Genomic DNA, 13,122 nt, shown 5'->3' on the forward strand with positions numbered 1-13,122 from the left:
AGACATTATTACAGACAGTCAGGGGCAGACTCCAACACTCAGACATTATTACAGACAGCCAGGGGCACAGTCCAACACTCATACATTATTACAGACAGCCAGGGGCACAGTCCAACACTCAGACATTATTACAGACAGTCAGGGGCAGACTCCAACACTCAGACATTATTACAGACAGCCAGGGGCACAGTCCAACACTCATACATTATTACAGACAGCCAGGGGCACAGTCCAACACTCATACATTATTACAGACAGCCAGGGGCAGACTCCAACACTCATACATTATTACAGACAGCCAGGGGCAGACTCCAACACTCAGACATTATTACAGACAGCCAGGGGCAGACTCCAACACTCATACATTATTACAGATAGCCAGGGGCAGACTCCAACACTCAGACATTATTACAGACAGCCAGGGGCCACTCCAACACTCATACATTATTACAGACAGCCAGGGGCAGACTCCAACACTCAGACATTATTACAGACAGCCAGGGGCAGACTCCAACACTCAGACATTATTACAGACAGCCAGGGGCAGACTCCAACACTCAGACATTATTACAGACAGCCAGGGGCAGACTCCAACACTCAGACATTATTTACAAAAGATGCATTTGTGTTTAGTGAGTCCGCTTGTCATGACTTGTTTGGGCGGCGGTCGCCGGTCTTCTAGCCATCATCGATCCACTTTTCATTTTCCTTTTGTTTTGTCTTGTCTTCCCACACACCTGGTCTCAATTCCCTCATTACATGTTGTGTATTTAACCCTCTGTCCCCCCCCATGTCTTTGTGCGGAATTTGTTAATGTAAGTGCATGTTCACGTTTTCTCTGGTGCGCAACGGGTTTTGTACCCATTTGTTTGTTGTTCTGGTTCCGGTGGTTTTATGAATAACACTGCTCCGTTGATTACCCAGTTCTGCTCTCCTGTACCTGACTTCTCTGCCGCCAGTTACACGCTCCCTCACACCGCCAAACCAGAGGCTGTAGGGATGAACAAGTGTTCTCTTGATAAGTGCGTGAATTTCACAATTTTCCTGTCCTGCTAAGCATTTAAAATGTTACTTTTGGTTGTCAGGAAAAATGTATGGAATAAAAAGAACTATATTTTCTATAGGAATGTAGTGAAGTAAAAGTTGTCAAAAATATAAAGAGTAAAGTAAGTACAGATACTTAAATAGTACTTTAAATTATTTTTACTTAAGAACTTTACACCACTGCCACTGGGCACACACTGGTTAAATCAATGTTGTTTCCACATCATTTAAATGAAATGACGTTGAACCAACATGGAATAGACGTTGTATTGACGTCTGTGCCCAGTGGGCAGGCTGCAGCTTTGGTCTAACTTCCCAGACCACTCGGCTGGATGTTGGGAAATTCAGATTGACCAATCATGATCCATGTTTGTGTAGCGGATGACTAAGTGCATCTCTACTGCCGTCCCGAGTCCTAGAAGTATTGTCACCCCAGATCCAGAGATGAATAGTCGTTTCTGGGTCTGTGACAGTGTTTCTTCAGTACGTTGTGTTAGAGGGTTGTGTGTGTTTCCAATAGGCGTTTCTGGGTCTGTGACAGTGTTTCTTCAGTACGTTGTGTTAGAGGGTTGTGTGTGTTTCCAATAGGCGTTTCTGGGTCTGTGACAGTGTTTCTTCAGTACGTTGTGTTAGAGGGTTGTGTGTGTTTCCAATAAGCGTTTCTGGGTCTGTGACAGTGTTTCTTCAGTACGTTGTGTTAGAGGGTTGTGTGTGTTTCCAATAGTCGTTTCTGGGTCTGTGACAGTGTTTCTTCAGTACGTTGTGTTAGAGGGTTGTGTGTGTTTCCAATAAGCGTTTCTGGGCCTGTGACAGTGTTTCTTCAGTACGTTGTGTTAGAGGGTTGTGTGTGTTTCCAATAGTCGTTTCTGGGCCTGTGACAGTGTTTCTTCAGTACGTTGTGTTAGAGGGTTGTGTGTGTTTCCAATAAGCGTTTCTGGGTCTGTGACAGTGTTTCTTCAGTACGTTGTGTTAGAGGGTTGTGTGTGTTTCCAATAGGCGTTTCTGGGTCTGTGACAGTGTTTCTTCAGTACGTTGTGTTAGAGGGTTGTGTGTGTTTCCAATAGGCGTTTCTGGGTCTGTGACAGTGTTTCTTCAGTACGTTGTGTTAGAGGGTTGTGTGTGTTTCCAATAGGCGTTTCTGGGTCTGACAGTGTTTCTTCAGTACGTTGTGTTAGAGGGTTGTGTGTGTTTCCAATAGTCGTTTCTGGGCCTGTGACAGTGTTTCTTCAGTACGTTGTGTTAGAGGGTTGTGTGTGTTTCCAATAGGCGTTTCTGGGTCTGTGACAGTGTTTCTTCAGTACGTTGTGTTAGAGGGTTGTGTGTGTTTTCAATAGTCGTTTCTGGGTCTGTGACAGTGTTTCTTCAGTACGTTGTGTTAGAGGGTTGTGTGTGTTTCCAATAGGCGTTTCTGGGTCTGTGACAGTGTTTCTTCAGTACGTTGTGTTAGAGGGTTGTGTGTGTTTCCAATAGGCGTTTCTGGGTCTGTGACAGTGTTTCTTCAGTACGTTGTGTTAGAGGGTTGTGTGTGTTTCCAATAGGCGTTTCTGGGTCTGTGACAGTGTTTCTTCAGTACGTTGTGTTAGAGGGTTGTGTGTGTTTCCAATAGTCGTTTCTGGGCCTGTGACAGTGTTTCTTCAGTACGGTGTGTCATGGTGCAGAGGGTTGTGTGTGTTTCGGGCCACAGTTTGAGGCTGACATTCCGTTCTGCTACAGATGGACAAGTTGATCTAATAGAGATCGGTTGGAAATACAGGTGTTTGTTGAGTAACCTTTTCTGAGACCTGAAGATTTGTGTTGGCTACCCAAGCTTATACGTTAGCTTTAGCTCAGCGGGTTAAGATAGTATCGTGGCACACGGGAGACCTGGGTTTGAGCCCTGGTGGGTCACATAAAGTACAGATGATGTAGACCTAGTTAGTAGATTCTCTTGATTTCTGTCTGTCTTTCAAACAAAGATAAACGATTAATCTCCAAACTGACATTATTGCTTCCTCTTAACTGCCTTACCTTTACCGTGTGTGTGTGTGTGTGTGTGTGTGTGTGTGTGTGTGTGTGTGTGTGTGTGTGTTTGTGTGTCCTCACAAGCAGTACGCATAAACATGGGAGTATACAAGCTTTCAGAGGAACTCTTTCACTTGTGTCATTGTGGAGTGGTGTTTACTATAGAGCTGTCTCTTTGTGTTCTCCTCTCTCAGCGGGTATGGCGCAAGGCCGTAACTAACCTGAGTACCATTCTTTCCCCTTTCAACATGCTCAATTCCAACAACTTCCCCCTTGTCTCAAGAAGACTGGCAAACACTAATCTTTTCTTTCTTCTGGGAGAAGTGTATGTGTGAAATGAATACTGTGTACTATAAAAAAAAATGTTCTGAAAAAGGATAGGTTAAGTCAACCACAAACAATAACACTCAATCTACATGCCTCACCCAGAGTGGTGTAAGATGCTTTCAGTAACATTTAAGTCATATCATTATCCTACATGTCTGTATATTTCACCTGTATCAAATAATTTCTCAGTCAGTGTATCTCATTCGCTCCAATGATATCCTAAATCACTCAAATTGAGGCTAAAGTGAGATGGCACCCTATTTGCCCAAATGGCACCCTATTTCCCTTTATCGTGTACTACTTTTGACCAGGACCCCTAGGGAATAGGGTGCCATTTGGGTCTCAGGCCTAACAGGCACAGATGATGACAACACACTTTATACTTCCTGTAATTTGCGCTGTAGGGTTATTTTCCTTGGGCACTGTAATTTCCTTGTCTGGCTCTTCAATAACATCCTGTTGTCAGTGAGTGTAGGCCTACAGCTGAGGGGGACGGGTTTCTTTGACGGACCGAGACATCACACAGGACAGTGGAGACAGACACTATTATTCTATTGTGAAATAATGACACCTGAATGGGGGGAAAGCGGAAGGAAAATGTGGTGGTTTTTTTTTTGGTCTCTTTTGTATGAGCTCTGTTGTTGTTGTTGTTGTTTTGTTGTCAGCTTGAGATCCCTCAGACAACAACTTTTAGAAGCAGTGGGATGGTGACACTGGTTCCAACATTTAAATGATTCCTTGGTTTTATTCTGGTCCCTGGTTCCCATTAATGCCCTAAAATATTTTACAATTAACTTTTCATCAACCTACATTATTTTGTGATCAGAAATGTGCCTTTTGCCTCACCTCAGCAGTATTACAAGTATGTCAGGTAAAGTTTAACAGGTAAGAAACTAAGCCTTTGCACAATATTGTTGTTCCAGCGAAAAGGAAAGAGGATACCAATGAATAAAAACCCCACTCTGACACACAAAAGTTGGGTAGTTAACCTGCTCACTCATACCACAATGGATGTGAGATGTATGTTCTATCTGACCCAGTGACGTTCTGCAGTGAACAAGACAGGTGGTCATCCCTCATCCACAATGGTGTAAAGTACTTAAGTAAAAATACTTTAAAGTACTACTAAAGTAGTTTTTGGGGGTATCTGTACTTTACTATTTATATTTTTGGCAACTTTTACTTTTACTTCACTACATTCCTAAAGAAAATGCTGTACTTTTTACTCCATACATTTTCCCTGACATCCAATAGTACTCGTTACATTTTGAATGCTTAGCAGGGCAGAAAATGGTCCAATTCGCACTCTTATCTAGAGAACATCCTGGTCATCCCTACTGCCTCTCATCTGGAGGACTAACTAAACACAAATGCCATGTTTTTAAATGATGTCTGACTTTTGGAGTATGACCCTGGCTATCCGTAAATTTTAAAAACAAGAAAATTGTTCCATCTGGTTTGCTTAATATAAGGAATTTTTAATTATTTGTACTTTTACTTTTGATACTTAGTATATTTTAGCAACTACATTTACTTTTGATACTTAAGTACATTTAAAACCAAATACTTTTAGACTTTTACTCAAGTTGTATTTTACTGGGTGACTTTCACTTTTACTTGAGTAATTGTCTATTAAGGTATCTTTACTTTTACTCAAGTATGACAAATGCGTACTTTTTCCACCACTGCTCTTCCAGCCACACAACAGAGACAGACAGGTGCTTCCTGTGAGGGTGTACACTGTTGTTGACCATGAGGTCTGGACAGTGGAGAATGTGGGAGATGACTACTCATTCAGAGGGATAGACACACACACACACACACACACACACACACACACACACCACTCTGCTTAGGATACAGAGGCAGGAGCAGGAGACAAGGACTCTGTGAGCTGTATCTACAGTTGACATAAGCAAACAAGATAATCCCTTTTGTGGAGGATGGTATTCCTGACATGAGGTCATTCAGGGGAAGTGGGAGTAGGGCCATTTTTATTTAACTAGGTAAGTCAGTTAAGAACAAATTCTTATTTCCAATGACGGCTAAACCCGGACGATGCTGGACCAATTGTGCGCTGCCCTATGGGACTCCCAATCACGGCCGGTTGTGATACAGCCGGAATCAAACCAGGTTCTGTAGTGACACCTCTAGCACTGAGATGCAGTGCCTTAGACCGCCGCGCCACTCTGGAGCCCATTTTACTGACACCATGAACATTTACTACAGTAAGACTAGCTGAGATACATACAAAGATTATACTCTTACTACAACAAATGTTAGTATGTCATCTGAGTGAGTCAGTCAGTCAGTCTGTCTGTCTGTCTGTCTGTCTGTCTGTCTGTCTGCCTATCTGTCTGCCTGCCTGTCTGTCTGTCTGTCTGTCTGTCTGTCTGTCTGTCTGTCTGTCTGTCTGTCTGTCTGTCTGTCTGTCTGTCTGTCTGTCTGTCTGTCTGTTGACCTGCCTATCTGTCTGTCTGTCTGTCTGTCTGTCTGTCTGTCTGTCTGTCTGTCTGTCTGTCTGTCTGTCTGTCTGTCTGTCTGTCTGCCTATCTGCCTATCTGTCTGCCTGCCTGTCTGTCTGTCTGTCTGTCTGTCTGTCTGTCTGTCTGTTGACCTGCCTATCTGTCTGCCTGCCTGTCTGTCTGCTTGCCAGTCTATCTGCCTGGATGCCTGTCTGTCTCTCTTTATGTCTCTCTGTCTGTCCGACATACTTGACCTTCCGTCCGTCTGTCTATAATGACAGAGAGTGAAGGAATGTGGTATAGGTAAGTGTCTGGAGCAACCGTGGAGTGTTTAAATATAACACAGAGGTTTTCCGTCACTTTTTAACACTGCCATAGAGATGAAAGATTAACAAACATGCAAAACGACCAACACAAACGCCTCGGACAACTCCTGTCCGTCGCTGACCAATCAGGAAGTTAACCCACATAGCAGGAGAAAAGGAATGTACCGACCCGAGAAACAAAACCCCATATATATATATACCATATATATCTGCAGGTGAAATTGTCTTGTTTATTACAACACCTCGTCTCTCCACTTCCACTGTGCATTTGACCATGAGTGGAAGTCATGTGACTTGTCATTGAGTGAAGTCATAAAACAAGTGTTCTGTTCTACTTGTCAACTCTGAAAAGTGTGTCTCAGTCCAACATAACAGTTTTGATATTAGGGGATTTGTATTTTTTTTAAATAACATTACTTTGACACCACATGCAGCAGGAATAAAATAATGCTTTCGACTGGAGATTTAGCATTCTAAGTTTAGGCTTATTTCTCTTTTTTACTTCTGATTTGCTTTTCTGTGATGGCATCCCAAAAAAAGTATAATTCCTAGAACAAAATTCCAGTATGGGGCCTCTTGAGTGTCGCAGCGGTCTAAGGCACTGAATTGCAGTGCTTGAGGTGTCACTACAGACCCAGGTTCGATCCCAGGCTGTGTCATAACCGGTTGTGACCAGGAATCCCATAGGGTGGCGCACAATTGGCCCAGCGTTGTCTGGGTTAGGGGAGGGCGTGGCCAGGTGTGCTTAACTTGGCTCATTGCGTGGCGGGCCGGGCGCCTGCAGACTGAATTCAGTTGAGCGGTGTGTCCTCTGACACACTGGGGGATCAGACAGTGTTGATGCTGGGTGTCTTTATCAGTGTGTGCTTGACAACACTTTTGTCATTCCACTTGGTGGAATGTTTGGTTAAAAAAAGTAGTAACTATGACATCAGTGTTTTAGGACCTTGTTTACACACACACACACACACACACACACACAAATGCTGTAAAGTAAGAATGCTAAGACATGTTAATAGATTATATTTATCAATTAACAAAATGCAAAGTGAGTGAACAGAAGACAAATCTACATCAAATCAATATTTGGTGTGACCACCCTTTGCCTTCAGAACAGCATCAATTCTTCTAGGTAAGTTTGCACACAGTCTTTGAAGGAACTCGGCAGGTAGGTTGGCCCAGACATCTTGGAGAACTAACCACAGAACTTCTGTGGATTTAGGCAGCCTCAGGTGCTTTTCTCTCTTCATGTAATCCCAGACAGACTCGATGATGTTGAGATCAGGGCTCTGTGGGGGCCATACCATCACTTCCAGGACTCCTTGTTCTTCTTTACGCTGAAGATAGTTCTTAATGACTTTCCCTGATGGTATTGCATGATGGATAAGTATCTGCCTGTACTCCTCAGCATTGATGACACCATTAATTCTGACCAAATCTCCAAGTCTATTTCCAGAAAAGCAGCTCCACCATGCTTCACTGTTGAACCCCCACCATGCTTCACTGTTGCCTGCAGACACTCATTATTGTACTACTCTCCATCCCTTCGGCAAACAAACTGCCTTCTGCTACAGACAAATAATAAATGTTTTGACTCATCAGTCCAGAGCACCTGCTGCCATGTTTCTGCATGCCAGTTCCTGTGTTTTTATGCATAGTTGAGTCACTTGGCCTTGTTTTCACGTCGGAGGTATGGCTTTTTGGCCGCAAGTCTTCCATGATGGCCACTTCCGACCAGACTTCTCCGGACAGTAGATGGGTGTACCAGGGTACCACTATTTTCTGCCAATTCTGAGCTGATGACACTGCTGTACATCTTCAGACTGTGAAGGGAGGTAAACATGATGTGTTTTTCATCTGCTGCAGTGAGTTTCCTTGGCCAACCATTGCATCTACAGTCCTCAACATTGCCCGTTTCTTTGTGCTTCTTCAAAAGAGCTTGGACAGCACATCTGGAAAGCCCTGTCTGCCTTGACATTTCTGCCTGGGAGAGACCTTGCTGATGCAGTATAACTACCTGGGTCTTGTTGCTGGGCTCAGTCTTGTCATGGTGTATGACTTTTGACAGTAAACTGTCTTCAGCAACCTCGCCTTGTTAGCTGAGTTTGGCTGTTCCTCAACCAGTTTTATTCCTCCTACACAGCTGTTTCTGCTTCAGTTAATGATTGTGTTTCAATCTACATATTGAATTGATGATCATTAGCACCTGTTTGGTACAATTGTTTAATCATACACCTGATTATATGCCTACAAAATCCCTGACTTTGTGCAAATGTACCAATAAGAATTGATGCTGTTTTGACAGCAAAGGGTGGTCACACTAAATATGGATTTGATTTAGATTTTCCTTCTGTTCACTCACTTTGCATTTAGTTCATTGATAAATATAATATATTAACATGTCTACTTTTGAAAGCATTCTTACTTTACAGCATTTTTCACACCTGCCTGAAACTTTTGCATAGTACTGTATATATATATATATATATATATATATACATATATACAGTACCAGTCTAAAGTTTGAACACACCTACTCATGCCAGGGTTTTTCTTTATTTTACTATTTTCTACATTGTAGAATAATAGTGAAGACATCAAAACTATGAAATAACACATATGAAATCATGTAATAACCAAAAAAGTGTTAAACAAATCAAAATAAGTTTTATATTTCAGATTCTTCAAAGTAGCCACCCTTTGCCTTGATGACAGCTTTGCACACTCTTGGCATTCTCTCAACCTGGAATGCATTTCAATTAACAGGTGTGGCTTGTTAATTTGTAGAATTGCTTTCCTTCTTAATGTGTTTGAAACAATCAGTTGTGTTGTGACAAGGTAGGGGTGGTATACAGAAGATAGTCCTATTTGGTAAAAAAACAAGTCCATATTATGGCAAGAACAGCTCAAATAAGCAAAGAGAAACAACAGTCCATCATTACTTTAAGACATGAAGGTCTGTCAATCCGGAAAAAGTCAAGAATTGTGTGTGTAGTTGCAAAAACCATCCGGCGCTATGATGTAACTGGCTTTCATGAGGACCGCCACAGGAAAGGAAGACCCAGAGTTTCCTCTGCCGCAGAGGATAAGTTATTTACAGTTACCAGCCTCAGATTGCAGCCCAAATAAATGCTTCACAGAGTTCAAGTAAGACATATGTCAACATGAACTGTTCAGAGGAGAATCAGCCTTCATTTTTTAAAATTATTATTATTGACAATAGGTGACTCCGGGATGCTGGCAGAGTTCCTCTGTCCAGTGTCTGTGTTCTTTTGCCCATCTTAATCTTTTCTTTTTATTGGCCAGTCTGAGATATGTATTTTTCTTTGCAACTCTGCCTAGAAGGCCAGCATCCCGGAATTGCCTCTTCACTGTTGATGTTGAGACGGGTGTTTTGAGGGTACTATTTAATGAAGCTGCCAGTTTAGGACTTGTGAGGCGTCTGTTTCTCAAACTAGACACTCTAATGTACTTGTCCTCTTGCTCAGTTGTGCACCGGGGCCTCCCACTCCTCTTTCTATTCTGGTTAGAGCCAGTTTGCAATGTTCTGTAGTACACAGCGTTGTACGAGATCTTCAGTTTCTTGGCAATTTTTCGCATGGAATAGCCTTAATTTCTCAGAACAAGAATAGGCTGCCGAGTTTCAGAAGAAAGTTATTTGTTTCTGGCCATTTTGAGCTTGTAATCAAACCCACAAATGCTGATGCTCCAGATACTCAACTAGTCCAAAGGCCAGTTTTATTGCTTCTTTAATCAGAACAACAGTTTTTAGCTGTGCTAACATAATTGCAAAAGGGTTTTCTAATGATCAATTAGCCTTTTAAAATGATAAACTTGGATTAGCTAACACCACATGTCGTTGGAACATGATGGTTGCTGATAATGGGCCTCCGTACGCCTATGTAGGTATTCCATAAAGAATCAGACGTTTCCAGCTGCAATAGTATTTTACAACATTAATGTCTACCCTGTATTTCTGATCAATTTGATGTTATTTTAATGGACAATAAATGTGCTTTTCTTTCAAAAACAAGGACCTTTCTAAGTGACCCTAAACTTTTGAACAGTAGTGTATATATATTTTTTCCTTTGTTTTTTTCCCGGTTTTGCATGTTATTTTGGCATTAATAAGTGTCACATTTCAGTTTGTAAACAATGTAAAATGAATTGTAAGCATTGAGTTAATAAAGCCGCATACAAACCTGGTCTATTTTTTGCTTGAGTAAGGTAGCTCCAAAATGCAGGTGTTTCAGCATAACTAAGTGCTTTGTGTGGTGGTGTTGCAGCCAGGGGAATATACTGAGCATTGGAGTTGGTAATGTTCTCTAGCTGCGCTGTGATTGGCTAAGTGTTGACACTACGTCACAGCAAAATTTACTGGTAGAGCTTGAAAATTCAAGCCCCTTGAGTGCTGCCATAGAGTTACATTATAAGTGCCCATCCAGAAGGCTCAAGGTCATTGGCCACAGATAAAATTATGTCAAATCACGTTATATCCTGCCTGGTTGGCACTCTTCGGGGAATCGTTGGGCGGGGCCACAGTGTCTCCCGACTCCTTCTGTCTCAGCCTCCAGTATCTATGCTGCAATAGTTTGTGTCGGGGTGCTAGGGTCAGTCTGTTATATCTGGCGTAATTCTCCTGTCTGATCCGGTGTCCTGTGTAAATTTAAGTATGCTCCCTCTAATTCACTTTCTCTCCCTCTCCCTCCCCTCCCGGAAGACCTGAGCCCTGGGACCATGCCTCAGGACTATCTGGCCTGATGACTCCTTGCTGTCCCCAGTCCACCTGGTCATGCTGCTGCTCCAGTTTCAACTGTTCTGCTGGCGGTTATGGAACGCTGACCTGTTCACCGGACGTGTTACCTTGTCCCGGACCTGCTATTTTTGATTCTCTCCCTCTACCGCACCTGCTGTCTCAAACTCTGAATGCTCGGCTATGAAAAGCCAACTGACATTTACTCCTGAGGTGCTGACCAGTTGTACCCTCTACAAACACTGTGATTATTATGATTTTACCATGCTGGTCATCTATGAACGTCTGAACACCTTGGCCATATACTGTTATACTCTCCACCCAGCACAGCCAGAAGAAGACTGGCCACCCCTCAGAGCTTGGTTCCTCTCTAGGTTTCTTCCTAAGTTCCTGCCTTTCGTGCTTCTACATCTGCATTCCTTGCTTTTTGGGGTTTTAGGCTGGGTTTCGGTATAGCACTTTGTGACATCGGCTGATGTAAAAAGGACTTCATAAATCAATTTGATTATCAACATCATTTTTCTAAATCTTAGCTAGCAAACTAGCAGTCATCATCATGAATCAAGTCCACAATCTACTGGCAAATCCTATTCAATTCTCTGTCACATGAAGAGAAATTAAAGATAAAATGAATCGGTGCTCATCGGCCATAAAGATTACACAACAAGTTGAATATCGCAAATTCAACAATGAGTGGTTTGGAAGGAATCAGTGGCTAACTGCAAGCATTGCAAAGCAATCACTAGCCTGCTATTCAGTGGAGTGGGTGTGTGGTCCAAGTCTGGGTTTAAGGGTCTCTTTTCCAAGCTTAAAATGATAAACATTCAACATTTGCCATACTGTCAATCCAGCATGACTTCTGCCGCGCTCAAAACAACTGGAAACACGGAACTGGGAAATCTCAGACTTCAGTGAGTTCAAGACAACTGGCAACTCTGAAAAAAATGAGGTCCGACTGGAAAAATACATTTTAAACAGTCATCCAACTCGGAATTGCAAGTCGGGAACTCTGGCATCTTTCTAGAGCTCCGACCTGAAGATCACTGACGTCATGATCGACTTAGTTTTTTTCCCCGAGTTCCCAGTTGTCTTGAAAGAATCATAAATCCAGAGAATGACAGACTTTGATGACAAAGTTTGCCCACGAAGGACCGCTGCGCCACCTTCTTGTTCAAGTGAACACAGCACAACAAGGTGAGTCCAAACATGTATTTTATGCTGCTGCATAAATGTAATATGTCAGGGAGATATGTATACTGTAGCTAAGAAAGTAATACCAAATGTATGTTGTGTAGTAAGCTGTAGTTGCCCATGTGCCTCACCCTAATAATTTGGTCCCATTTCCCCTCATAATTTAGAATACTGTTCTGACTTGCATATGTAGCCTATAGCCTGTTTTAGAATGTTGTAAGCGCTTTCATTGTCTGCTAATATGCCCCCTTTATTTATCGTATGGTTCTGACTTGGTGTACAGGGAGAATACTGTAAGAACGGCCAAAGGTCTGACAATTCTGTCGTTGTACATTTCAAAAGTGCTAAACAAATAGTTAGATTGACTACATCGTCCTAGCTCGCTCATGAATGTCGTAATCAAAATGACGGATTGCCTCTTAGCTGCTCGTTGTCCACTTATGCCATAGTTTGTACATCTCAATTGTCAGTAGAAATCGCATTTGTTTAAGCAAGTCAGCCAAGGCAGTAAATGAGGCTGAATTAACTGTTTCACTGCCAGACAAGGCTCTGCTGATAGCTAGGTGTAGCAGTGGTAAATTATTGGGACTGCTGTTGGGACAGCTTTATGTGGGTCCTAACAGTCTGTGGGCACCGTTTGTCACCGTTAGTGCAATTACTGGATTGTTTAGTGTTGTGTAGTGTAGTGGCTTTGCTGCCATGCATCTACAAATTTTTGGGTTTGTTTGCCCCACCAAAATTGACATGCTAAAATCACCATTGTTTGTATTTACTTTCAAATATTGCACGTAAATAGCCTCATCATTATAGATCCAAATTTAGCCGTCCAAAACCCACTCTTCCATCCACAAATCCACCGACAGGGGGCATTCTCGTGACTCAACCGCTCCTATCAGCCAACCTGGATGCTGTCTTGGAGGTGGTGACTTTTGATTGTGTCCAGCTAATGCTGCATTTAAAATCACGTGTGATGGTGGTAATTGCCAGTAAAGTCGCAAAAACGAGTTGAATGCAG

Source organism: Oncorhynchus mykiss, chromosome 8, assembly GCF_013265735.2.
Source record: "Oncorhynchus mykiss isolate Arlee chromosome 8, USDA_OmykA_1.1, whole genome shotgun sequence".
Taxonomy (NCBI): Eukaryota; Metazoa; Chordata; class Actinopteri; order Salmoniformes; family Salmonidae; genus Oncorhynchus; species Oncorhynchus mykiss.